Consider the following 25059-nt stretch of genomic DNA (forward strand, 5'->3'; position numbering starts at 1 on the left):
GCTGCCCAGAGAGGTGGTGGAGTCTCCTGCTCTGGAGATACTCAAACCAACCCGGACACGTTCCTGTGAAACGTGCTCTGGGTGACCCTGCTCTGGCAGGGGGGGTTGGACTGGATGATCTCCAAAGGTCCCTTCCGACCCCTGCCATTCTGTGACTCTGTGAGATGCCTGGTGGACCCTAGTTTGAGGCTGACCTAGCTAAAATCTCCAACGTCAAGTCATTCAGGACACAACTGGCACAAGACTCTTCTCCTGCTCCTGGGCTACCGTAAGCTCAGCTGGTTTGCTGGGAAGCAGAGCGCCTGCTACACGTGCAACGCAGGTTGCTATCAAGCTTCCAAAAGGCAAAAGCCAGACGTTGACTGGGAAAGAGATACCAGAGATACCAGTGCAGCTTTGCTGCTCTTGGGTAGGGCTTCACTCGGAGCGTGCCACCAATGCTGGATCTCAAGCCCGCTGCAGAATGTCACGCAAGGCACATTTTTTCTTGCATTGACAAAGAAATCGTCCCTCTGTTGAGCGATGCTTACGTGTCCTCAGTTCTGAGAGCGTCAAATATTTAATATCATACTGCCAAGGGCAAGATGAATTATCTAAATACTATAATGGATTAATGATCCGGGAAGCAGAGGGTAGTTCAAAGGCCGAAGCAGGACACATAGACGCTCTCTCATCATTCTGTTGAGAGAAGCATCCAAGTCACATCTTCGACCGAGGCAAAGAATACATGCACTACAGCGGAGAGGTCCCAATTTGCAATTTGTGGTGTATAATTACGGCAGCTGAAGAGGGCAAGGCTACGAGCACATGAAGAGGGCAAAGCAACAGTCCTGGAGTGCATGGAGGGTGCTACAGCTGAAGGAGGCTCAATAAATGGGAAGAGAAGGGCATGACGCTGTAGGGTAGTATGTGACAAGTGTGACAGACCCACACCCGACTGCCCACGCTCAGCAGGGGAGTCCACACCACAGGTAACACCTATGTCACCTGCCGGAAAGCTCTGGGGGCTCCTCTGCTATTTCGCTGTGGTGCAAAATGACCCCTCAGCTCACAGCCAGGTGCTAATTTGGGATCGAGAGCGCTGCTTTAGCACGTGGAAAGCACTATCCAGGCTGCAGTCTGAAATTACAGGAGAGAGGGCTCATTAAAAGCCCTTTAGCAAGTTCTCCTGCTCTCACACAAATGATTATATCACCTCGAGAAGTGTTAATGAAACCCTTGAAGCAAAATTCCTCTGTTCTCCCAGGCAGAGAAAACAGTGCATCAGGTAAAGCTAAATCCTTTCTCTTTATCATCGAAGGACATGTCAGTTCACCCAACAACCCACGACAGTGACGAATGAGAGCCATCTAAGTTCTTGACCATCACACTCTCCCCCGTGGTACCAGCTGAAGCCTACACTGAGGTGGCAAGGTAAAACCAAGGTCTCTTCCAAGCCCACGTCCGTGTGACAAGCGCGACCCGCTGGGGTTGAAAGGGGCTGCCTCAAAAATGGAGAGACTGCACAGTTTTGACACACATCATAAATCTGGCAAGCTAGCAAGCTTCCTCTGAAAAAACACGATGACAAACTGGTGCATCATCTGGCCGTCTCTCAACACATCACTGTAGGGCATCACGATTTATCCTTGTTGCCCAGACCCCCAAATCTCTGAAGCTGGTTTAGAACCAGCACATCCTAAGCACGAAAATGAATCAGAAGACAATTCAGGAGGCTGCCAAGTGTACTAGATGGGCACCAAGGCAAGTTTAGGCTCTCGGCGTATGTGTCAGCATCAGCAATCACAGCATCCCTCCGCACGAAATACAGGAGAGAAGTTCTGAGGCACACGAAAAGTCGCTGCACTGGAGGAAAGTGAAAAAAATATGCCTATGGAATTGAATACTTCCACATGACATCCATTCCGGAGCCTGCGAGGAGATATTTTTCCAGCTGGAATGACAATGTGGAAGGTCTTCTCAGTCTGAATTCCCAGCAAACCCACTAGAAGGCATCTTCAGCAATTCTATCCCCATTCAGTACCAAAACACTTGCTATTCTCATCTTACTTCACCATCTGTGTGGATGAGTAATGTCCCATTATTGAATAATAACACAGTTTCTAGCATGCAGAACAAATAAATAATTTTTTCCTAGTTCATTTACTTTTCTCCATCCCAACCAAGGCTGGATTTCAGATTATCTAATAGGTTGAACGTTTTCTTTACAGATTTCATCTTTTTACAATGTAGAGAAACGTGGAATGCCTTAAACACACATCACAAAGCGCAATCCAAAAGGAAAGAAAAAAATAAATAAATAAAAAAATACAAAAGACAAAAAGCTGCCAGGGAATGACTACTCAGTTTGTGACTTACAGCAATGTTTTACTTTTCATTCTGAAAAGCAAAGGGAAGGGCATGCCACGCAGGGGTGCCATAACCCAAAACGCACTGCCTTTACAACACAAGCTTTTTAATCTGAATTACATTCCTAGTAGATTATTTAAACTGCACTTAATCCTCGTGTGACCACTTTTAATCCCAATTTAAGGGGCTGCAAATCAGGATTAGCCAACTCCGCTCATCTACAATGACTGAACACATTTTCATTCTGAACAAAGTCATCCATTTGGGGATTTATTTTGCTTTAACTCCCTCAAAGTTAAAGCCAATTAGGTAATGCCACAAAGCTGTTGGCTTAAGAAGAAAAAAAAAAAAAATATACGTGACCAAAGAAAACAGCTAACTTCTATGGGAATCACTGTGATTTGCCGAGCTGTGAAAGCTGACGTTGCAAAGCAAGATAAGTTCGCATCGAGAGAAGCAGCCCTGCCATTCCACCTCTGCTTTACATCCACCGTTTCGTGTCAAAGCTACCAATATAACCCAAATTCCTGGTGCATTAACCCAGTTGAGACCGTTATTCCCATCTACCTTATTAAAATACCAAACTTTTCCATTCTCCTCCCCCTGCGTGCAGATTGACTCAATTCAGTCATTCCCAAACCACTGGAGAACTCTCTATTGCGTTTTGATACGCAACCGCGCGCACCGAGAGACGTCCCGTAAACGGTAAGAAAGGGCATGTCTAAGGAAAGGATGCTCGCTAACATCGTCCTTGAGCCAGGAAGCGAGAAAGGCCAGGAGAGATGACGCGCGCGTGGCGAGGAGACCGTGCACCCCCCAACTTGGCCATCAGAGCATCCTGCTGTCGGACGGCTCTGCTGCCAAAGCTACGCGCGGCACCGAGCCATGGCGCCGGCCGGAGAGCAACCAGGAAAGCTGGCTCAGACATTTACGGCCGCAAAAGCCGCCCTCTTGCTCTGCGCATCTCAGAAGACCACAAAGGGGATGATGTCCCAAGTTCTTGATCGGGTTCACGTAAAAACCGACAGGCCCCTAAGTCCCCTACCAGCCGTAGGATGCGCTCGTAGCCCAAGTTCCAGCTCCATCTTCCCCCCAGCGTTTTGGAAACTCGTGGCAGTCCTTATGCTTCTTTATTTTAAAACCTCTGCTGTGAGGACAGGCTCAGAGAGTTGGAGTTTTTCAGCCTGGAGAAGAGAAAGGCTCCAGGGAAACCTCAGAGCCCCTTCCAGTGCCTAAAGGGGGCCTATGGGAAAGATGGGGACAGACGTTTTAGCGGGGCCTGTTACAATAAGACGGGGGGTAACGGTTTTAAAATAAAAGAGGGAAGATTTAGATTAGATCTAAGGAAGAAGTGTTTTATGCTGAGGGTGGTGAGACACCGGCACGGATTGCCCAGGGAGGTTGTAGATCCCTGGAAACATTCCAGACCAGGTTGGACAGGGCTCTGAGCAACCTGATCTAGTTGAAGGTCCCTGGGGCAGGGAGGTTCCACTAGATGACCTTCAAAAGGTCCCTTCCAACCCAAACCATTCTCTGAAGACCTCTCCCCAGGCAAGGTTTTGCACCATCAGGATGCGAGTCGTCCTCTTCGGGGAGCTGACAAGTCTTGCACCCTCGCTAGCTGGATGAGCCGACGGGTCTCCGGCAACTGTGCCGTTACCATTAAACCACTTCTACTATTTCCTTTTGCTTTTCCAGGGAGTCTAAGACACGCTTTTCACTCCACGCTTACCACAGTTAATAGCTCGAACGCTCGCAGGAAGCACGCGTTGCTGAACGCCGTCGCGTTTTGTTCTCTCCCCTCCTAGGAAGGGAAAGCAACGCGCTTGCAAACAAAATCCCGCTTGCGCCAAGCCTGGTTAGCCTCTGCAGCTGGCGACAACCTCCGGGTCCCAGCTCGTGACTTACTCCCCGCCTCCCCTTAGAATTCATCCTGCTTCAAAGGTTAACGAGCACCTTGACAGAATACTCCTAGTGCTGAATTTTTGCAGCAAAAGCCGCACGAACGCCACTAGAAAACGTATTGGAAAGGAGGAGGGAAAAAAAAAGAAAAAAAAAAAGGGAGGGAATCTAAAAGGGAAAAAATAGGAAAAAAAAAAAAAAATTTAAAATCCCTGAAATTCCCTCAGACGTTTTACTGAGGGATGCGGATGCAAGCTAGAAGCACCCAGTATAAACATATATTCTGCAAGCTTTTAATAATAATACAATAAACATGTTAAAAAAAACCCCTGCTTTGACAGTCTCTTTTTCAGGAGGATTTGATAAATTGGTGTTTTATAGGCACAATTTTAAAGGTTCATTTTAACACCATCTAAAAGGCAGCAACTATTGTATTACATGGCAGTCGCTGGTGAATCAGCTTTTGTAAAAACCCTTGCAAACAGCTGAAAAGAAAGAAAATGAGATAGAGAAATAATGACTATTATACACGCAAGAAAGCAACTTTAAAAGATGCAGCATCCATCAGGAAAGGCATTACCATCCTCTTGTTAAAGTCAAATATGCTTTGAGATGCAGAAAAGTCTTCCCCCCCCCCCCCCCAAAAGCGCCCAGACAAAGGCAAATAGCTCCTGATAGAGCATATGCCACAGAGAAAATGCGAATGTAAAAGCAGACCTGAAAGTCTGGGCACGATCTTATCTCTCAGAGCATTTTAGGGGAGGATTATATTCCAGTGAGTAAAAAGTAATGAAGACTCTGACACTGAGATTTACCATACAAGAGCAGAAGCTTCTTGATACCCCAGGGTGGCCGCGTCTGACTGAATTAGCTGCATTTCAACAGCCAGAATCCTCTTGAACTGACCTTATTCTCAAAGCGACAATCTTCCCCAAGACTGTAGCTGGTAAGCCTTGTGCCGAGCCAAAAAAAAAAAAAAAAAAAAAAAAAAAAACCACCAAAAACCAACCCCACAAAAAAAAAAAATGCTAAAGCAGAAGAAAAATTGTGCCACTTTTCCAGCAGGTTAAGACTTACGCGCGGAAAGCTTCCTCTGCAGCATTTGTGGGGCTGCACAACGACGCAGCACGGCCCCCCTTGAATTTTTTTGGTCCTGCTATTGCCTCGTTGCTTCCGTCTTTCCCGTATGCTCCTTGTACAATTGATTTTCTGCTGAGTGTCCGTAGCCCTTACTGGATCCCAGTCGCTGCCTTTGCCAAGCGACGCGGCACCTTCCCCTTTTCCCCCTTTCAGGAGATCTTATTGGCAAACCCAAAGGGCTGAAGCGGTTTTCCCACGGCTGCTGGAAACCCAAGGAAGCAATGAACCGTGCAAGGGCTTCCCTACGCCTTGACCCCACCAGACCAGGTGAAGAGACGCCACCTCCATGCCCACACCTCTACCGCCAGCGCTCACGGCTGGCTGGTTGGCTCCAAAAAGCTCTGAAGGAATGAATTCCTCCTACACGAGCTTTGCCCAAAGACAAATCAACCCCAGAGGGCAAATCTGGTTTCCGCGTAATTAATAGGCTCCGTAAGCCGTCACTCACGGCGCCTATGGGCTGTCCAAATCCTGTAGATACGGAATTACCGGCAGGCATCTCTCCAATACCGTGGTGCGGAGGCTGACAACATTTAAGCGCATTTTGATAAACACTCCGGCCTCCTCCCCAGGTGCTGACATGTCTGGGTTTAGTAGCGTTATCACCTTAATAGGACTTATTTCTCACCCCGTCAGAAGATGAGGGAGAAAGGTACATCAGCAGCTCGCAACCTGCCAGTCCAGATAAGCCTCTCCCGGCCCTTCTCCCTGCCTCCGCTACCAAACGCGGCTATTTTTCAAAGCATTCCCGGCAAAACACCAGAAAGCCCTGCAATCCTTAGGTCTGCCGTGGCGGATTGACGCCAAGCGCCTTCCAGGAGAGGGGTACATCCCTTCGGAAAACGACTACCCTGTCAAATGCACTCCCTCCGGAGATGTCCTTGCAGACTCCGGAGGGTCCTGCACTTGGGTCACAACAACCCCATGCAGCGCTACAGGATTGGGGCAGAGTGGCTGGAAAGCAGCCCGACAGAAAAGGACCTGGGGGTGTTGGTTGACAGCCGGCTGAATATGAGCCAGCAGTGTGCCCAGGTGGCCAAGAAGGCCAACAGCATCCTGGCCTGTATCAGGAATAGTGTGGTGAGCCGGACTAGGGAAGTAATCATCCCCCTGTACTCGGCACTGGTGAGGCCCCACCTCGAGTACTGCCTTCAGTTTTGGGCCCCTCGCTACAAGAGGGACATTGAGGTGTTGGAGCGTGTCCAGAGAAGGGCTACAAAGCTGGTGAGGGGTCTGGAGGACAAACCTTATGAAGAACGACTGAGGGAGCTGGGCTTGTTTAGCCTGGAGAAGAGGAGGCTGAGGGGAGACCTTATCACCCTCTACAACTACCTGAGAGGAGGTTGTAGGGAGATGGGGGCTGACCTCTTCCCCTGGTGACAAGTGATAGGACGAGAGGGAACGGGTTCAAGTTACGTCAGGGGAGGTTTAGATTGGATATTAGGAAACATTTTTTCACTGAAAGGGTTATTAAACATTGGAATAGGCTGCCCAGGGAGGTGGTGGATTCACCATCCCTGGAGGTGTTTAAAAAAAGGGTAGATGGGGCACCGAGGGACATGGTTTAGAAGTGGCTTTTGTCAGGGTAGGTTAAAGGTTGGACTCAATGATCTTAAAGGTCCCTTCCAACCTCAGCAATTCTATGATTCTATGACAGAGGAAATTTCCTGCTAAACGTGCAGGGAAAGTGTCCATCCAGTAAGCACAAAGCAGCGACAAGACCCACAGCACCCACCAGAAAGACACATATCCACATAAAATAAACTCTTTTCCCAGCTACCTACGGCATACCTACAGGAAGAGCCGCTTTACCTATGCCCGTCTCCACCTGCCCTTCTCCACGGCACCCACGCGAGCTATTTGCATATTTATACAGTGCACCTCAGTGGGATGCTCCAGGTGCCACCGACACGCGCGTCCTTTTGGTCTCCAAGCCTGCACATCCCTTGTGTGCAACCCCAGACCCACCTACAAACCACCACCACCCCCCCAAAAAAGAAAAGCCACAACAAAGACACCGCAGAAGAAATATTACCCGACTTCCTCCCAGAGGGCAAAATCTTTAGCGTGTCTAGCTGTAAGCTGACCACATCTGCTGATGCCCATTATTTCCTCCCATGGTGTGCTATCAGGCCATACAATCTGTTAGCCGTATATTTAATTGGGTCTCTGACTGCCTGGCCCAAGAGCCGCTTACCTTTCAATACCTAATTTTGCTGAGAAAACAAAACGTTCGGATGTTTTATTTGCTATAACATTTTTCGCAGGCAGCAGAAAAAGTGGGCAAAATCATTTAAAGACCGCACTCTGCTTCCATTGAACGGTATGAAGGCGGCCACAAGAGCCTTCTCTGGAAATTTAGCGTCATCCCCTTCATTTAACCTTGCAGTGGCAACTGAGGTCATTCCCATGTCATAGAATGGTTTGTGTTGAAAGGGACCTTAAAGATCATCTAGTTCCAACCCGCCTGCCCTGGGCAGGGACACCTCCCACCAGACCACGTTGCTCCAAGCCCCATCCAACCTGCCTTGAACCCCTCCAGGGATGGGGCAGCGACAACTTGTTGAACTTCACGAGGTTTGCACTGGCCCACCTCTCAAGGTCCACCTGTCCAGGTTCCTCTGGTCCAGGTCCCACTGGATGGCATCCCTCCCCTCCAGCAGGTTGACCGCACCACACAGCTTGGTGTCATCGGCAAACTCACTGAGGGTGCCCTTGATCCCACTGAGGAACCCCAGAGGAACGCCACTCATCACTGGTCACCACTTGGACATCAAGCTGCTGACTACAACTTTTCAGCGCGGCCATCCAGCCAGTTCCTTATCCACTGATAAGGTGGCTAAGGATCCACCAATATGCCTTCACGCACTCCCAGTCTCGCATCACCCCTGGTTTGGCACATTCAGTTTGCCCTGGTACATCCATGAACTATGCCAAGCAGCAAAGCAAGGGTGCTCCAAGGTCTCCAGATACATGAACAAAGCTTTGAAGGTCCACTTTGACACTCTGTAGGTGACATTATGTTTTTCTAGCACCATGGCAAGTGTAGAAGCCACCCAGGTCCCAAACAAGTTTGCAAGATTTTGTATATATATATTATATATCTCCACTTGCAGCAGTCTCGCATAGTCACTGCTCAAAGACCATCACGCCAATGACTTCAACATCTTCCCTCTCCTCCTACCACCAAACTCGGAAACAACGGGCCAAATAATTCCCATTTGGCCAACGCTTGCTGGTGCAGAAAGACTTTTCCAAAGAACACAAGGCCATCCGAGCAGCATTACCTCCTTTCAAATTGGGGTGGGGAGGTCTGAGCGGGAACAGCATCTCCTGCGAGACCTCACCTCCTTCACCAGCACGTCTCCAGCAGCCCCGGAGCACAGGATTCGCGAAGTCCAAACGGGCTAGAAAATATCTTCTTCAGGCACAGAGCTGCTCACGCCGTAAATTCACTGAGGTGCAGCTGCGTTAGCACAGCTCTGCACCCGAGGTTAATTATTTCTGGCTCCGTCAGGGCTGATTCACCTCCAGCGGCACGCTGACACAGCTGAACTTGGCTTCAGAAATAATTTTGAGGTTTCTGCAGCGCGCCGCGTTGCACAGCGGAACCAGACCTGGAGTAGCTTTACTCGTTTTGGGGAGCACGTGAAGTGGTAAAGCCAAACTTAGCTCATTCCTCCTTCAAGAAACAAATACGTGGCCGGACATAGGCAGCTTCCAGGCCCTGCCGGGGAAAGATGCAGCCTACCCTCTGGTTGCAAAGTTAAGCAGCTTATGTAGGGCAGCTGCAGATATAGATAATAAAAAAAATAATTAAAAAAAAAAAAAAACCAAACATGAAAAAACACCCATACCACCAAAAAAAAAAAAAAGCCCCACCAAACCCAACCAAAAAAAACCACCCCACAAACAAATAGGAAAAAAAACGACCCCAAAACTCAACCCCAAAATCCACCGCACACCCAACCACATCCTCACAAAGGAAGAGAAGTAAATTAAGGAAAGAAAAAAAAAAAAAAAAAGGGACACCTCCCCCCCCCCCCAAAAAAAAAAACCCCAAAACCCACAAAACCCCCCCAGCCCTTCCCCCAAACCCAGCAGGACAAGGACGGAAGCTTTCACTCTTCGGGGCCAATCTACGTTTTTAAAGCCACAAGGTCAAACAGATCAAACCGCCGATTCTTGCGGATACACCCCACAGGCTCTTTCCCTCCACCGCCTGCATCCAGCTCTCGCTGTGCCCATCCTCCCCCAAATAAAACTCAGATTTTGAATTCTTCTCTCCAACCTGGGGGCCGCTCGTCATCGTCCCTAGCTCGTTTTGGGGGATTTTTACCTTGCTGCAAAATAATAACCAAGGTGGCTTGCTAAGCGACATGTAACCTTCTGGCAGAGAAAGGTACCACTTAAGTGGTGCATATATAAGTAACATACATAACATACGTGGTATAAAAGCAGATTTCATTTCTAATTAAGCGCAGGAGGAGGAATAGGACCCCTAAATGCCATTTGAACAATTCACGGTACCTCCGTTTTCTGCATCCTCCACTTTTCCGCCCCTTTCAGCCAAACACTTGTCTGAAATCTCCAAGTTTGCCAAAGAGCTCCCCGTCAGCGCTCACAGTGCTGCTAATTAGTAAGGTGTGGGTGCTAAATTGGAAGTTCAGGGGAAGAAATTATGAAATTAGCCAACAGGAATGAGTTCAGAAACTGCATGCAGCCCAGCGCTATTATAAAAATATTCCTAGAAGAGGCATTTTATTTCAGAGAAAAGCGAGTGAGCGAGCTAAGCCCTGCTTTTCAGTTACATTAATGCGGGAAAAGCACCCAGTCTCATTTGTTTTTCCCATTCTGGCTCCTTTAATAGCACTACTGATTTCCTCTGCTTGGGTATGATTAGTCAGGGGGGTTGGGGAACCCCCTCTTTTTCTCTGATGGAACATAATTTGCAATTCAGATCTTAGTTACGGTGACTCAGGGAAGAACGCTTTCATTAAAAAATGAAAAAATAAAAAATAAAAGAGAAGAATTGGAGGAAAGGAACAAATTTAAGTCTTCAAAATGAGAATGAATTAAACCTCCACAAGGGCCTCAAGCTGCAGGTTGAGGAGACCCTTGAAGGTACCTTGGAATAGGAGTGGTGGCATGAAGAACCAAAGCCTTACCAAGCTTTTTATTTATTTTTTTTTTCTTCGTTATTACAAGTGTGGGGTTTTTTTCCTTAATACAAGTAATTTCTGGGCAAAACATCCAGCTTAGCAACCCTCTGATCTAGATGGCGCTCCACGTTAAAAAAAAAGGCAAAATTCAACAAATCACTTGCTGCTGACATCAGCCATCCTAAAATGCAACTCCAGAAAAATATTTCAGGGGTAAAACCTGATCTAAAAGACGGACGCTCAGACCTGCGATGCGGTAACCTGAGCGTTTGGTGAGGCATTAAGGCAAAAACGAAACGGCTCCAAGTATTTCGGAACGGGCGCCAAACATTTACGCGCGGTCGGGCAGCGCTGCTGTGCCACGCTTGGCTTGCGGCCATCCGTAAGCAAGAAGTTTTGGGAGGTTTTGGTCAAAAAGGTGAAGCAAGTAGAAGCCGAAAGGTAAAGAAGCTGCAAGAAAAGGCAACGGCTTTCTCAGCGTAGCAGGGCAGGCACAGCCAAAGGTCCTTCTCCTACACATCCCAGCCAACAACGGGTCAAGACCACGGTCAAACGGCCTTGGCTTTTTCAACGCCAGGCGAAAGCAGCCACGGCTCTCCTTTTTCTTCGCATTCCTCCACTGAATAAAGGCCAATTCATTCTGGCACAGGAATCCCGGCACAAAAATGCTGGGCTGTTAACTCCTTCTCATGCAAATAATATCCCTGGGAAATACAAAACCAGGGGGAAGCCATGTACGTACACATCCAGCCCTGGGGCATCCTGCTATTCGAGGGAATTCAAAGGATTACGGGGCTGTGTTTTAGAAGGAAGCACTGGGCCTAATAAATAAATAAATAAGAAATTCTAATGTTTATTTGCTCATTGGTGCTCAGCCTATTAAGAAAATACCCACAAATTCAACCTCTATATCCATCTACCTGAAATTCCTCTTCAATAAGGATAATCTAGCCACCCTAGACCACACCTTTGATGCCAAAAAAAACAAAAAAAAAAACCAAAAAAAAAAACCCCAACACACCACCAAAAAACCCACCAAAACCCCAAAACAAATCATATGAAACTAAGAACACACACTTTGGGCTTAAAATAACAAAGAAAAGCAGCTCTAAGCAGGCACAGACACAGACAACTCAATGCTCCTGACCTGGCTTAGCATCGCTTATGGAGATTGCATTTCACGACCGAAAAATAAGAAGAAAAATGTGCCATCACAGCAAACTCCGTAGCTCTGTAATAATCTCAGAGTGCCAGGCAATAACACTATTCTAGGATTTCTCTCCATCGCCGACGGCAATAAATAATCCTGGGGAATTCAGCGAAAGGGATCTGCTCTCCTGTGAATTGAAGAGTCTGTAATTTCAGACGCAGAGATGGCTTCTAATTACAGCCAGAGAAGGAAGAGCTGGGGGGGGGGGGGGGAACCAAAAAAACCCAACTAAATAATCTGTCTTCTTTTGCAGGTGCTAAGAGGCTCCATTCGCATCCGAAGGCTGCCACGCGCCTGGTCAGTTTGAAAGGACAAGCCCAAAAATGCATCCACCTTCTCCATACGCTTAGAACGTATTTCACAGGAAAGAAGGAGCGAGCCACGCTCTTCTGTGTTGCTCAGTGATTTTATACACCCGATATTGAAGACCGAAAGCATTTGTAACCCACTTTGCCTGAAGAAAGCGTGAAGCTGCGTTTCACGCAGACATCAACCCTCGAGCAAGTTCCCATTAGCACTGGAAAAAAAAAAAAAAATACACCCACCAAAAAAAAAAAAAAAAAACCAACTCCCAAACAACTTCCTCTTAAATTCCAGCTCTGGTTTAATGAATCATTAGAAGCGACGAAAATAATCAGCCTCTGGTAGATGGAACAGCCTTCTCCAAGACAGCATTACCCCCGATGCCTTTGATGGGTAGCGTGGAGCTCTACATACAGGAGTTCATCCTACCCGCCTCATTTTTCAGCCTAAAAAAAAAGGAAAAAAAAAAAAAAAAAATGGAAATCGCATTGCTCCAAGGACCCCTGTCCAATAAGAAAATAGTGTTCCTGACATGCCGTCAGGGGAACAAGAACCACTCAAAGCAGCCTCGCTGTTTCAAGCATGTTCAGCAGGACGGAACCCATGCTCTCTTCGCACTGAAAAGACGAGGGTTTGCGCGTATTTTAGCCTCGGCGGCGGCTCCAAGCGGGGCTATTTCCGAATCCGTGAGAACGTCACCCGGGGAACCCGTGCCAGGAACCGTGCTTCGTTCCAGCTGGAAATGAAGAGCGATTCCACACCTCACGTCTCTTGTGGTGGCGGAGGGAGTAGAAAGAAACAGGTTCGATTCTCGCAACGAGTCGAAATAGATGAGTGTTTTAAAACCACAAAGAAAAGGAAATATGTGGTTGTTTGACCCTGTTGGTTTTTTTCCACAGCAAAGAAATGCCTGCGAGGCCCCAACGGGGGGAACCTGCTGCCCTTTTGCTGCTGAACTTCGCAGCTCCCCAAGGATGCTCAGCTGCTTTGCAACCACCTCAGACCTCCTGCCAAGTGGCCCCGGCCTTTATTTGCGGGGTTTTCTCCTGGAGAACAACCTTCGTTACTTCCAGGCACAACAGGGCAGCAGTTCCAAGGCTTGCAGGAGGTTATCAGCTGGTGCCAAGTGCCATTTTCTCAGCCCTTTTTCCAGGTTTAACCAATATACGGGGCAGGGCTTACGCTCACAAAGTCCAGTTTCAAGGACTCCCCCTGTTACACAGCGGAAGGACGCGAAGCAGCTTCCCAGCAGGACCCACCAGCCGGGGTTGGGGCAGTCCTAGCCCCTGCCAGCACCATGCTCGGGGACACTCTTTGTCACACCAGGTTGAGTTTCGGATCATGTCGTTACACGACCTCCTGCCCAGACTTGGCTTGCAACCAGCACGGACAGGCAAACGCATCGCAAAAAGCAATGTTTCCCATCGTTATTATAAAAGCCTAGCACAGCACGCGCCAAGAAAACGGGTTTTTTAACGGCTTTGAAGTTTTAATGGCTGTTACACACCACGAATCCACAGAGTGACTTAGGGTGGAATGGGACCTCCAAGAGACATCGAAGTCCAACCCCCAAATCGTGCTTCTCTCTGGCTTCAGGCATGACCTAAAGTGATAGGCTAAAGCTGAACCACTTTCAAAGAGGGGGAAAAAAGGAGAAAGAAGCTCTTTCTGAGCATAAAGGTCATCTGGCAAAATAATCTAAGTAAGCCAGCAACACAGAGAGAGAGACTTCAGCACAAACATGGAAGGTCGTCCTCCAATACAAAAGTCAGGCTTCACCTTCCATCTCTATCTTGCAGATATAGAGTCAAAGCAGAAGCTGCATCACCATTTTACTGGGATAGACAGAAGGTGTTTTCCAGGCACTATGAATAGAAAGACACCGATTCCCACAGAAACATTCCCGCTCGGTGCATTTTGAGAACACGTGTCTCTGCACCAACACATATTTCATTTACTCTTTGTCCACCGTGGTAAGCGGATTTCACTTGTGCTTGAAATCAAGTTGCCGACTTTGCTAAATTGGACCCCAGAAGATATTTTCCAATCAATACACGTTATTTTCGTCACCGCCAGGGCTCCCAGCATTCATCCCAGAAAACAGACGGGCAAATACACCTCCAAAGTCCAGAGCATACGTGTCTAAGAGTTGATTCCACCTCACGTTACACACCAAAAAAAACCACCAACAACCCGTCAGCGATGTGGGGCACAAGCTATTAACTCTTTTAGTATAGCAATTTAATAATCTTCTTTTTTTTTTTTTTAATAAGCTGCCTGTCTGTCTCCCTCCCACCTCCCATCACTCCCACTCCTTCCCGCAACTCCAGAACTTCCCAACTCGTGAAGTTCAAAGGCAAGTGGAGGTCAACCTCACCTGCACTCTTGAAAGACCAGCCTAGCAGGAAACATCCAACTTCTGATGTGCCCAAGTACCACAACCTGCTCCGATATTGCTGAGATTTTTCGGAACGCTAAGGAGAGTCACCAAGTCAAGCACAATCGCTTCGATAAACTTAAAGATGTGAATCACACAAAGGTACCACAAAACCCTTCCTTTAGATACCCTGTAAAGGGTATGCAAGCACCTTAGACAATAACAACCTGCTAAGATTGGGTGAGGCTGAAGTTTAACAAAAACTTCCCACTTTTATACCACAAAGCTTGGTGGAAACCAGCTGGGTGTCGCGGAGCATCCATAAGAATATTAACAGTGGAGCTTTGAATAAGAAAAGCGAAAGCAGAAACGCCAGCGAACGGAGGAGAGATTAGGTCTTTGCAGGGTTGTGCTCAGTGCACACGGTGGGGCTCAGCAGAGGTTCAGTGATCCCTGAAATTTGTCTGGAAGTGTGATTGTTACTCATTAGAAAAAGAATACGCACGTATTTCAAAGGCAGTCTGCTTCACGGTGAACTCCTGTCACTCTGGGGCCAAGTGTCGCCACTTTTCCCAGACTAATTGCTCTTCTAGAAAAGGACACGGAGCTTAGCATTGGATCAGAGAAGCAGAGATTCTCTTTCTTACAAAAAAATTTAAAAAAAACTCTAAGAAAATCAGCAAGGCTTTCTTCTCTTTTGAGATTACAGAGCCTTTTCCTTTGTCCAGTACTTCCCACTGCAACAAAACTCCCTTTATTCAATCCACGGGAACGTTTCCCCTGTTACGTGAATGAGAAATGTCTCATGCAGATGAGAATGATTTCCCACTCCTCCATCCCCCCCCCGCCCCCCCCCAGCTTCTAAAATAAATGAAATGAGAGACATCTGCTGTGAATTCATGCTCTCTGCCCTAGGCAACTTAGGAGCAGGCTGGCAACCAGCACTTGGAAGGGGGGAAAAAAATTATCAACAGAAATCACAATTTTGGATCGCTGCGTGGCCTGTCTGTGAACCCCAAGGAGAGGGGTTCGTCTTGCCGTGTTCTGACAGAAGCCTGATTTTTATCCCTTCTAAGGGACAACCAACACGCGAACCCTTCCCAGTCAACGGCAAAAGCAGGAGCAACAAGTAGGAGTCCCATTGCAGCCGAGTGGAGCTCAAGCAGCAAATAAAATAACTACTTGGCCCGCGCTGTGAAGTTCACCTTCGTTTCAACCACGACCATCGTTCCCTAAAACTCTCCTGTGATGGGGAGCAAGGATCAGCTGAGGCTGATGGTCTTGGTCTTGTATCCGCAGATGCAAGAGGAAGCACTTCGCTTTTGTCCATCCGCCTCCTACGTCATCCAAAGACCAAACAAGGAGCCCACCTGGAAAGCCACCTGCATCATCTGATTGTTCAGTGTCTCCTCGCAGCCTCCCAAGCTGGTGCGCACAGAAAATATTGGGGGGGGAGGAGGAAATAATATAGCTATTAAAAAAAATCATTTAATACCCAATTAATTCGAGCAAATTGTATGGCTTTTTAATCAAGGAAGGAGTAACCTGATCAGCCTGATGGGCCAAGAAGCTGTCACCACGGCATTTCATTGACAGCCTGTAGGAAAACCCACTCCAAACGCCCACCGCCAGAACTGGGGAGTAGAGCTGGTTGAAAAGAGATGGGAAAAGCTTGAAATCCCCTGCCTGATTTTTTTGGATGTTCTAACGAAAAAGAAGCTTTCGCAAGAAAGACGCAAAAAATAAAAACAAAAACCCAGGAGTTAGGACAGGGTAATTTTCAGTAAATTCCATTTTGGGGAAAAAAGAAGTAACAGAAGTCTGCAATTTCTTCCCTTCAGCCATACCAGGAGCTTCAGCTATGGGGGTCCTTTTCCTCGGAGTGGTGGAAAAGGGCTGATTCGGAACAAACCACCCTCTGGAACAAACTTTCCTGTCCAAAGGTGGGGGACGCTGGTGGGTACAACCGCTTCCTTTGTGGTTGAATTTCAGACATCCAAAAAAAAAAAACAAAACCAAAACAAAACAAAACTCACACCAAACCATCTGCTTGGGAGAGAACCCAAAACCTTCCATCACCAAAAAGGCCAAGACACAATGAGACAACACGACGTGAGAATGGTCCGTGCTTGTTTGGGAGCACGTTTCCAAGAAGCAACCCGGCCTATTCGTGTCGCTACCAGGAACGGCAGAACTTGCTCTACCCAAGCAGAAAGTTCTGCTCTTGAGGCCAACAAGAGAGTTGAATGTGCTGCTTCTGCCAGGAGCCAACACCAGCTATGCCTCAGGCTGTAAAGTCACTAATTTAGCCTTCAAACCAGCTGCCATGCGAAGTTCCTGGCATCCACAGCCCAGCACCCCTGGAGACCTTTGTCTTGCAGCCATCCAGGCCCTTTGTCAGGTCGACAGGAGTATCTGGCACCACAGGACACGCTGGAACCTCTCCCTTGCTCTGCAGACCAGGATCATGGATCTCTTTCTGAAGAGCAGTCCTCCACCCTCGTCAGCATCAATGAGCTTGATGGAGAAACTGTTTGGTGGAGTTTTCTGGCAGCAGGAGAGACGAGATGATCGTAACAGTCCTTTTTCTAATCTAACAGTTCCTCCTCCGCCTCCCCCGGCCCTGATGACCCCATGTTGAACGCCTCATTTGGAGCAAGAACAAAAACTCCACGGCGCACAGCCGCGACCGGCAAACTGGAAGCGCAAACATCGCACGCCAACCCGCCGGCAGGAATGCCTTCTTAATGATGCCCATAACTCACTGTTAAGCTCACACCTGCCAGCTCCAAATAGGACACGACCTACCATGGCAACAACGTGCATCCTAAACACGCCGCTCGTTTCCGATAGAAGGTGTTGAACAAAAGCATTGGCAACCCCAGCTACAGGAGCGTGGGACTTTTTCCAGCAATTCGTTGCTCCGCCACAAGCATTAGGGTTATTACAATCACAGAACGGTTTGGGTTGGAAAGGAACCTTGAAGACCACCCAGTGCCACCCCCTGCCCTGGGCAGGGACACCTCCCACCAGACCAGGTTGCCCCAAGCCCCCTCCAACCTGGCCTTGAACCCCTCCAGGGATGGGGCAGCCACAGCTTCTCTGGGCAACCTGGGCCAGGGGCTCACCCCCCTCACAGGGAGGCATTTCCTCCTGATCTCTCGCCCAAATCTCCCCTCTATCAGTTCGAAGCCATTCCCCCTCGTCCATGGCTCCCCTCCCTGCTCCAGAGTCCCTCCCCATCTCTCCTGGAGCCCCTTTAGGGACTGGAAGGGGCTCCGAGGTCTCCCCGGAGCCTTCTCTTCTCCAGGCTGAACCCCCCCAGCTCTCTCAGCCTGTCCCCACAGCAGAGGGGCTCCAGCCCTCCCAGTATCTCCGGGGCCTCCTCTGGCCCCGCTCCAACAGGTCCATGTCCTCCTCACACCTCCCACAGCACAATCCACTTCTAAAAACATCCTGACAGCTCCGAAACCAGCACGGATCCACCAGCCCTAGGAGCGGCAGCGTGAACGCCAGGTTTGGGGATAAGATGCCACACACCCTTTCCCCCCCCGGGAAAGCGTGGGTCCAGCGTCCCGCTCCGTCCCCACGTGCACGTCCCCAAAACCAGGCGTGGAATGGGCCCTCTCGCGGCAAGCGCGGCAAGCAAGCGGTGTGCTGGAGAAACATCCTCCAGCCACGGCATCAGAAGGGGAAAAAAAAAAAAAAAAAATTAAAAAAAAAAATGCTGCACTGCCTGCGGCGAGGCTGGCAATCTCCGAATCGCCCGGGTTACCAACCTGGAAAATCACACAGAAGATTAAAAACATATAATTTCTTCCTAAATCATTAAAAGATGGGAGGGGGAAATAATGGCCACTTGCCTGTGAATTATGATCATCCAGGCACATTAAAAAATTGAGCATTAAGTGCAACCACTCTCCACTACTGCTTTTTTTATTTAAGACTATAGAAGGTATTTTTAAGGTTTAAAAATAGATTAAATACCCAACACGCTTCAGAGCGAGAGTTTTCACTCGCATACCTCCAGCTGCAGAACGCAAGGAAAAAAAAAAAAAAAAAAAAAAAATTCAGGTACGAGAGGAGATTTTAGGGCTCTATTAGAACCAAATCTTCCTTTGCTGAAACACAACCCCATTTTCCAACTGATTCCCCCAATTCCTCTACTGCTCTCAGAGGAGGTTTCCTCCTGCTTGAGCAAACTCAGTCCGGCTCCACGGTCCATGCAGTCTTTTCGCTATTTGGCTTGCGGAGAATCACCTTAACCGGTCTCAATGACAACGCTGTCACCCCGCCACGACCGACCGCGACAGGTTCCGCTCCCCTGGAACCGCAGCGCCCGGCGCTCCACGCCGGGGACCGAACCAGCCTAAAAGGGTTGTTTCGCTCCCGACGTTAAAACACCGGTTTGCGATGGCCAGCTCACCGTGGCCTTTCGCGCCCGGCCGCAACACGCCCGTCCTCGGGCTGTGGCACCGTGTAAAGGAAACACAACCCCGCCAAAAAAAAAAAAAAAAATTAAAAAAAAAAATAAATGGGATTGTGAACCCCAGCAGGCGTACGGCGCCGTCCAGAAGCGAAGGGGGGGGAAAAAAAAAAAATAAAAATAAAAAAAAAATTGCAAAAAAGCCAGATGAAAGCATTAATAACCATCATTCCGATGACTCCGAACTGCCCACTGGGAACCTCTCTGCCCCGCAAAAATCCGCTCCAGCCACCTCGCGCTTCAAATGCGGTGGCTGGAGCGGCATCCTGCGGGATCCACGCGTGCCTGCGGCGGGAAGGGTGGATCCTACCTCTCTCTTCGGGGCGAAGCCTTAAAAGCCAGCCCGGTGGCGGCGGCGGCGGGAGGCACATCTGACAATGACACTGCAATTTCAGAGAATACAATCCTAGAAGGGCTGGGGTTGGAAAGGACCTTAAAGATCATTTCATTCCAACACCCCCCCCCCGCCCTCCCCCGCCATAGGCTGGGACACCTCCCACTAGACCAGGTTGCTCCAAGCCCCCATCCAACCAACCTGGCCTGGAATTTTTCAATTTATCAAGAATTATTCCGGGGTGGGGGGGGGTGGTGGGGGGGGGATGATGAAAAAAATAATAATAAATCACCAAACCGTCGCCCTGAGCTTGTCCCTCCGCGCGTTGTTCTTACCCTACACGGTGCTGAGAGGGTTAAAAGCCAAAAAGTCCGGAGGGCAAACGGGGGGGGGGGGTGAGGTGGGAGCCCGCCGGTGATGGATGGAAGGAGGATGCCGGGGGGGGGGCGGATCGGCGCATCCCGCACCCCACCGGCTCCTTCCCCCCGCGACGCAGCCGCCAAACCCCCCCCCCCTCCGTGAAACCCCCCCATCCCCAGCGCTCACCTCTCCCACGGCGAGCCTAAAGGGGCATCGCTCCGGCCGTTCCCCCGCCCTCCATGGCCGGTTGAGCTGCGGGAGAACGGCGGAACATCCCGCAGCGGCGGAACATCCCGCGCCGGCGGAGCCGGGCAGAGCCGCTGCCGCAGGGGCCGCCCCGCCCCGGCTCCGCCCAGCGGCGGCGGAGGAAGAGGAGAAGGAGGAAGAGGAAGAGGAGGAGGAGGAGGAGGCGGCACCCCCCCGCCCCGCCCTGCCGTCGCAGCCCCGGTGCGGTGACGGGAGGGGTCGACGCGGTGTCGTGTGTGTGTCCCCCCCCCCCCCCCCCCCCCCCGCCATGGTGGGTACCCCCAGAGCATCCCGTTCCCCGTGGGCTGGAGAGCACCAGCATCCCCCCCCCCACCCCCACCTCGGTGATGGGCAGCCAGTGCCAGGTGAGGAATTAGGGGTATCTGTTAATTGGTTGTTAATTATAAAGCACTGGCAGGTGCAGATATTTAAAAAAAAAAAAAAAAAAAGGAAATAAAAGGTAAAAGGGGGGTTAAATGCCTTCCTTAGGTACTGGGGATGCCTCGGTGAGTGGGAGTCAGTCTCTGTTCCCAAGTAATAGAATGAGAGGGAGCGGCCTCAAGTCGCGCCGGGGGAGGTTTGAATTGGATATTAGGAAGTTTTTCTTCACCCAAAGGGTTGTCAAGCCTTGGAACAGGCGGCTCGGGGCAGTGGTGGAGCCACCGTCCCTGGAAGGATTTAGAAGATATGGAGATGTGGCGCGGAGGGACGTGGCTTAGTGGTGGGCTTGGCAGCGTCAGGTTTATGGTTGGGCTTCATGATCTTAAGGGTCTTTTCCAACCAAAATGATTAGAATCGTAGAAGAGTTTGGGTTGAAAGAGACCATTAAAGGTCACCTAGTCCAAGCCCCCTGCCACGGGCAGGGACATCTTCAACCAGACCAGGTTGCCGAGAGCCTTGTCTAATCAGACCTGGAATGTTTCCAGGGATGGGGTGTCTCCCACCTCTCCGGGCAACCTGGGCCAGGGGCTCACCACTCTCATCATAAAAAATTTCTTCCTTGTAGCTAAGTCTAAATCTTCCCTCTTTTGGTTTAAAGCCATTACCCCTCGTCCTCTCACAACAGGTCCTGCTTAAAAGTTTGTCCCCGTCTTTCCCGGAGCCCCTTTAGGTACTGGAAGGGCCTCTAAGTTCTCCCCGGAGCCTTCTTTTCTCCAGGCTGAATAATGATTCTATGATCCTACTCTGATGCAGAGCATCTCAGGGGCTTCGAAGGGCCAGGCTGGTGGGTCTTGGACCACCCCGTGTATCGGGTCACGTTGGGTTCGGTGGATTATTTTGGTTTGGTTTGTATTTTATTTGCCCTGAGGAGCACGAGTGTGGTGCGGGGCCGTTGCGGGCCCATCCGTGGGGTGGGATGCTGAGCGGATTCCCCCCTCCCGGTACGCAGGGTCTCGCCGCGCTTTTTTTCCTCAAGCTGCAGAAGTGGCTTCTCGTAGCGAGAAACTGCCTCCCGCTCTCACGGGTGTAAAATGTAGGAGCAGGTGGTGAAATCCATGGAAGCAAGGGGAAAAAAAACCCTGTGAAATCCTCCCCTCGCTGTGCTGGAGGAATCTTCAGTCAAAGCAACGGCAAACTCTCCCCTTCCTTACTTCGTCCCATGGGATTTTTAAGCATAGTGGGTGTAAAGACTGTGTTTTGGGGGGGGTTCTTTGTTTTAAGACAATACCTTCTCTGTTGACATGGATAATGGCTTTCCACAAAGCGGACTGGGCTACTAAATAACTTCATCACAGGAATCCAAACGGATTTCAGCCTGCCCCGTGGAAGGTTTGGGGAATGAGAATTGTTGCGGTATCGCTACTCTCCTGTGACTCATGCCTCGATAATACCAAGTACAAAAAATATCTGGAGGCGTGATTCATGCTCCTGAGGAGGCCAGAATAGGGCAGACTATAATATTTACGGCAAGTAGCATCTTCCCCTGCGTGATGAGAGGTAGCCGTGCGCTTGCACGTCAACGTTTTCCACGTAGAGATGCTAATGACTCTAATCTGTGTATGCCTGATGTTAATAACTGCATGGGGAGCGCAGCTTCGGGCTGAGATGAGAAGTCCCCAGGTAGGTATGTGTGGAAGAAAACTGGGTCTGAGGCTTCTTCTCTTTGGAAAATACTTATTGCATCTGATTAAATTGTGGCTGCGAGTCATTTTCTAGTTTCCGTATTGAATATTCCAGGAGGTAGAGCGTGAAGGGGCTCGTGCCTCCACCTCCTCCTTCCTGCGGGGACCTTCCACTGATCATCTCTATCCAACCAGTGTCTTACAGCAGGTTTTAAGCCACTTTGTGGGTTCTGGTGGCAATTCTTTAATAACTCCCGAAGTTTTTAGGAAGGAATTTGCCAGAGGGGAGGTGAGGATACAGCAGGTGGGTCAAGAAGTTGAAGCTGTTGGGTTTCGTTTCCCCTCTTGTGCTTAATTTTCCATCCAGTAAGAGACCTCTGGGTTAGTAGACTTTTGCAGCCTCTCAATATATACATATATGTATATAAAAAAAATAATTTTTTTTAACAGCTACGGCCTTAGGACTGTATTCTGTCTTCTCTGGGAATAGCCCACTGCTCTGCAGCATTATTTCTGTATTAATGAGTGGTAAGGAGTCTTCTCTTTCTCTTTTCCTCTACCTCCCTCTGAAACTCAAAGGCCTTTCCCTGCTTCATCTCCAGGGAATTTTTTTAGTCCACCTGGGTATGAGTATTTCTGCCTCCGTGGGCCAGGATCAACGATAGAGGCGTGAACTTACTGGGTGTCCTTTAAAGATGCTCCTCAGCCACTTCTCTCTGCGTCTGCTTGTTCCCAGGATGGGAATTTTACGGGAGGGATCGTGTGCTCCCAGGACTGAGGTGCCTTTCATGGTCATCCCGTGATGATCATCCCATGGGGCTTCTGGCCAAGGATGCTCAGTCTTCGTTTAAATTGCGTACAAGCGTCAGGGGTGAGGCAATTTCTCCTCAGATTTTTCTCAAGGGAGAGATAATACATGATAATACAGCAAACCTGGGACTATAATTCCTTTTTTTTTTTTTTTTTTGCTGTTAATATAGAGCTTTAAATGCAGGTATGGAGCAACAACAGCTTGACTGTGACCAGGCTCTTGGTTGCCCTTCCTTTTTAAGCACTTTGCTCGAGTTTTTGAAAGTTTCACTAAATCAGTGGCGTATCTGCCGTGTGGGGCTGTCTCATTAGGAGTGACTGCCACGGAGGACCCCGGGTGTAATTAACGCCAGAGCAATTTCCGCTGGCTCGATCGCTCTCCGCAGGACCTTGACAAAGTAAACGATGTTACCTGGGATAACAAATACAAATGCCAGAGGAAATGAATGGGCTACCTGTTGAGGAGCAGCAAAAATAATTCATCTCTCTGGAAGGTGGGGAAGAGAAGTTGATAAGATGGGGGTGGGACTGTTTTCCAGTCTCGACCCTTTGGGTCTGTGATAAGTGCAGCAGAAAGGAAAGAAGGGACGAGGCAGGTAGAGTTTGGTGACCCACCTCTCCGGGGCAGTACCTCCAGGTATTTTTGTCTCGATGAAGCAGCCGGTTTCTCAGATGGAAATTCAGGTTACGCTGGCAAGTGTGGAAGAGAAGACGTAAGGCGTTATCTGGGAGGGCTGGGGTTGGGCGTTCAAAAATTAGTTGGACCCCGTGACTCTTCTTCCTGACCTCTTCTGGAAGCTGAAGGTCTCCGGCGTGCTCGGGGCTGACCTGTGATGGTCCTTGCCCATGTGCTCTGTGCTTTGTTGGGTGAGGAGCAGCATGAGGTGGTGACAGCCCAAGTTGTCATCTTCATGGCTTAAGGGCCACGGAGGTGCTCTGAGGGCTGGAGGCCCTCTGCTGTGACGACAGGCTGAGAGAGCTGGGGGGGTTCAGCCTGGAGAAGAGAAGGCTCCGGGGAGACCTCGGAGCCCCTTCCAGTCCCTAAAGGGGCTCCAGGAGAGATGGGGAGGGACTCTGGAGCAGGGAGGGGAGCCATGGGACGAGGGGGAATGGCTTTGAACTGAAAGAGCGGAGATTGAGATGAGATATTAGGAGGAAATTCCTCCCTGTGAGGGCGGTGAGCCCCTGGCCCAGGCTGCCCAGAGAAGCTGTGGCTGCCTCATCCCTGGAGGGGTTCAAGGCCAGGTTGGAGGGGGCTTGGAGCAACCTGGGCTGGTGGGAGGTGTCCCTGCCCAGGGCAGGGGGTTGGAACTGGGTGATCTTCAAGGTTCCTTCCAGCTAACTGCTCTGTGATTCCTGGAGGAGATCCCTGGGAGGTGTTTTGAGCTTTCCAGCACTATAATACCCATGATCAGCTCTGGTTCTGTTCTCTGCCCTGCAGAGCTCCTGCAGCTCCTAATTCTCATAGTTCTTATACTGAAATAGTATTTTGAAGAGAAATTGAGCCCTGTTTTTGTTGGAAAAAGGGATTTTTCTGACTGGTAGATGTGTCTATGCACATCTGTGTGTTTCTGACCTGACTGTGCAGGGGATCGTCGTTAAATCATGCATGGAGACAAAACGCTGCTGAAGAACCGTTACTTTCACGGAAAAAAATCAAGAATTCCACAGTACGTAACGTTCCACGTGCGCAACGTGAGCTGGTGGGATCCTACACTGCTCTTTGAAGGGGGCATGCACCAGCAGAGTCTTCTTTTTACACTGATACCAAAGCTGACAAGGGGGTGAGAGAGGGAAATTGTATTTTCCACCCCCAAAATAACAAAAGGATGTTGAGGCCTTCCTACATCACCATTTCTCTCTCTCTTCCTGGTCTTTAAGATCGCGGGACGCCTGATGCTGTGGGTACCAGCTCTGCGTTCTTGACTCCTTCCCTGCTCCTGCCAAGCAAATCCCAGGAGGTCTGTGCTCATATCGGATGTTGCTTCCAGGTGCTAAAGCTCGGTGAAAGGCCTGTGTTATTGTTGTGGGCCGTGAAGTCTCTGAAAACTAAGGGTGTAATCCCACGCTGCGATGTGGAGAGCGCACAATCACTTCTTGGGGCGGATCTGAAAGGGCCCCTGGAAAATCTGTGTGTGTGGTGGCTGCAGAAATGGAAGCCTCAACTGGTTTTTTCTTCCACGGGCTACCTGAGCTGGTGGTGTCTGGTCTCTCTCCTGGGGCAGCTCATGGCTGTGTTTAGCTCATCCTGCGTGGGGCCGGGCTTGAATCGGAGGTACTGGGTGATGGTGGACCCACACTGTGGCAGAAACCTGGA

General features: G+C 49.5%; 1 protein-coding gene across 6 annotated transcripts in view; it reads right to left on the reverse strand.

Moving 5' to 3' along the window:
* Window positions 1–19980, reverse strand: part of LOC141734947 (leucine-rich repeat and fibronectin type III domain-containing protein 1-like protein) — a 67608-nt gene extending 47628 nt beyond the window's left edge. Inside the window, exons 1-2 of one of the 6 annotated variants that reach the window (XM_074567312.1) lie at window positions 19810–19973; window positions 19240–19312 (exon numbers count right to left, since the gene is read on the reverse strand). The gene's annotated coding sequence lies outside the window, so the exon portion shown is untranslated. Of the gene's footprint in view, window positions 1–19239; window positions 19313–19809 lie in introns of those variants that run through there. The other 5 variants (XM_074567316.1, XM_074567313.1, XM_074567314.1 and 2 more) reach the window with 5 other exon arrangements.
* Between the last annotated feature and the right edge of the window lie 5079 nt (window positions 19981–25059).

This window comes from Larus michahellis, chromosome 26 (assembly GCF_964199755.1).
Source record: "Larus michahellis chromosome 26, bLarMic1.1, whole genome shotgun sequence".
NCBI classification, from domain to species: Eukaryota; Metazoa; Chordata; class Aves; order Charadriiformes; family Laridae; genus Larus; species Larus michahellis.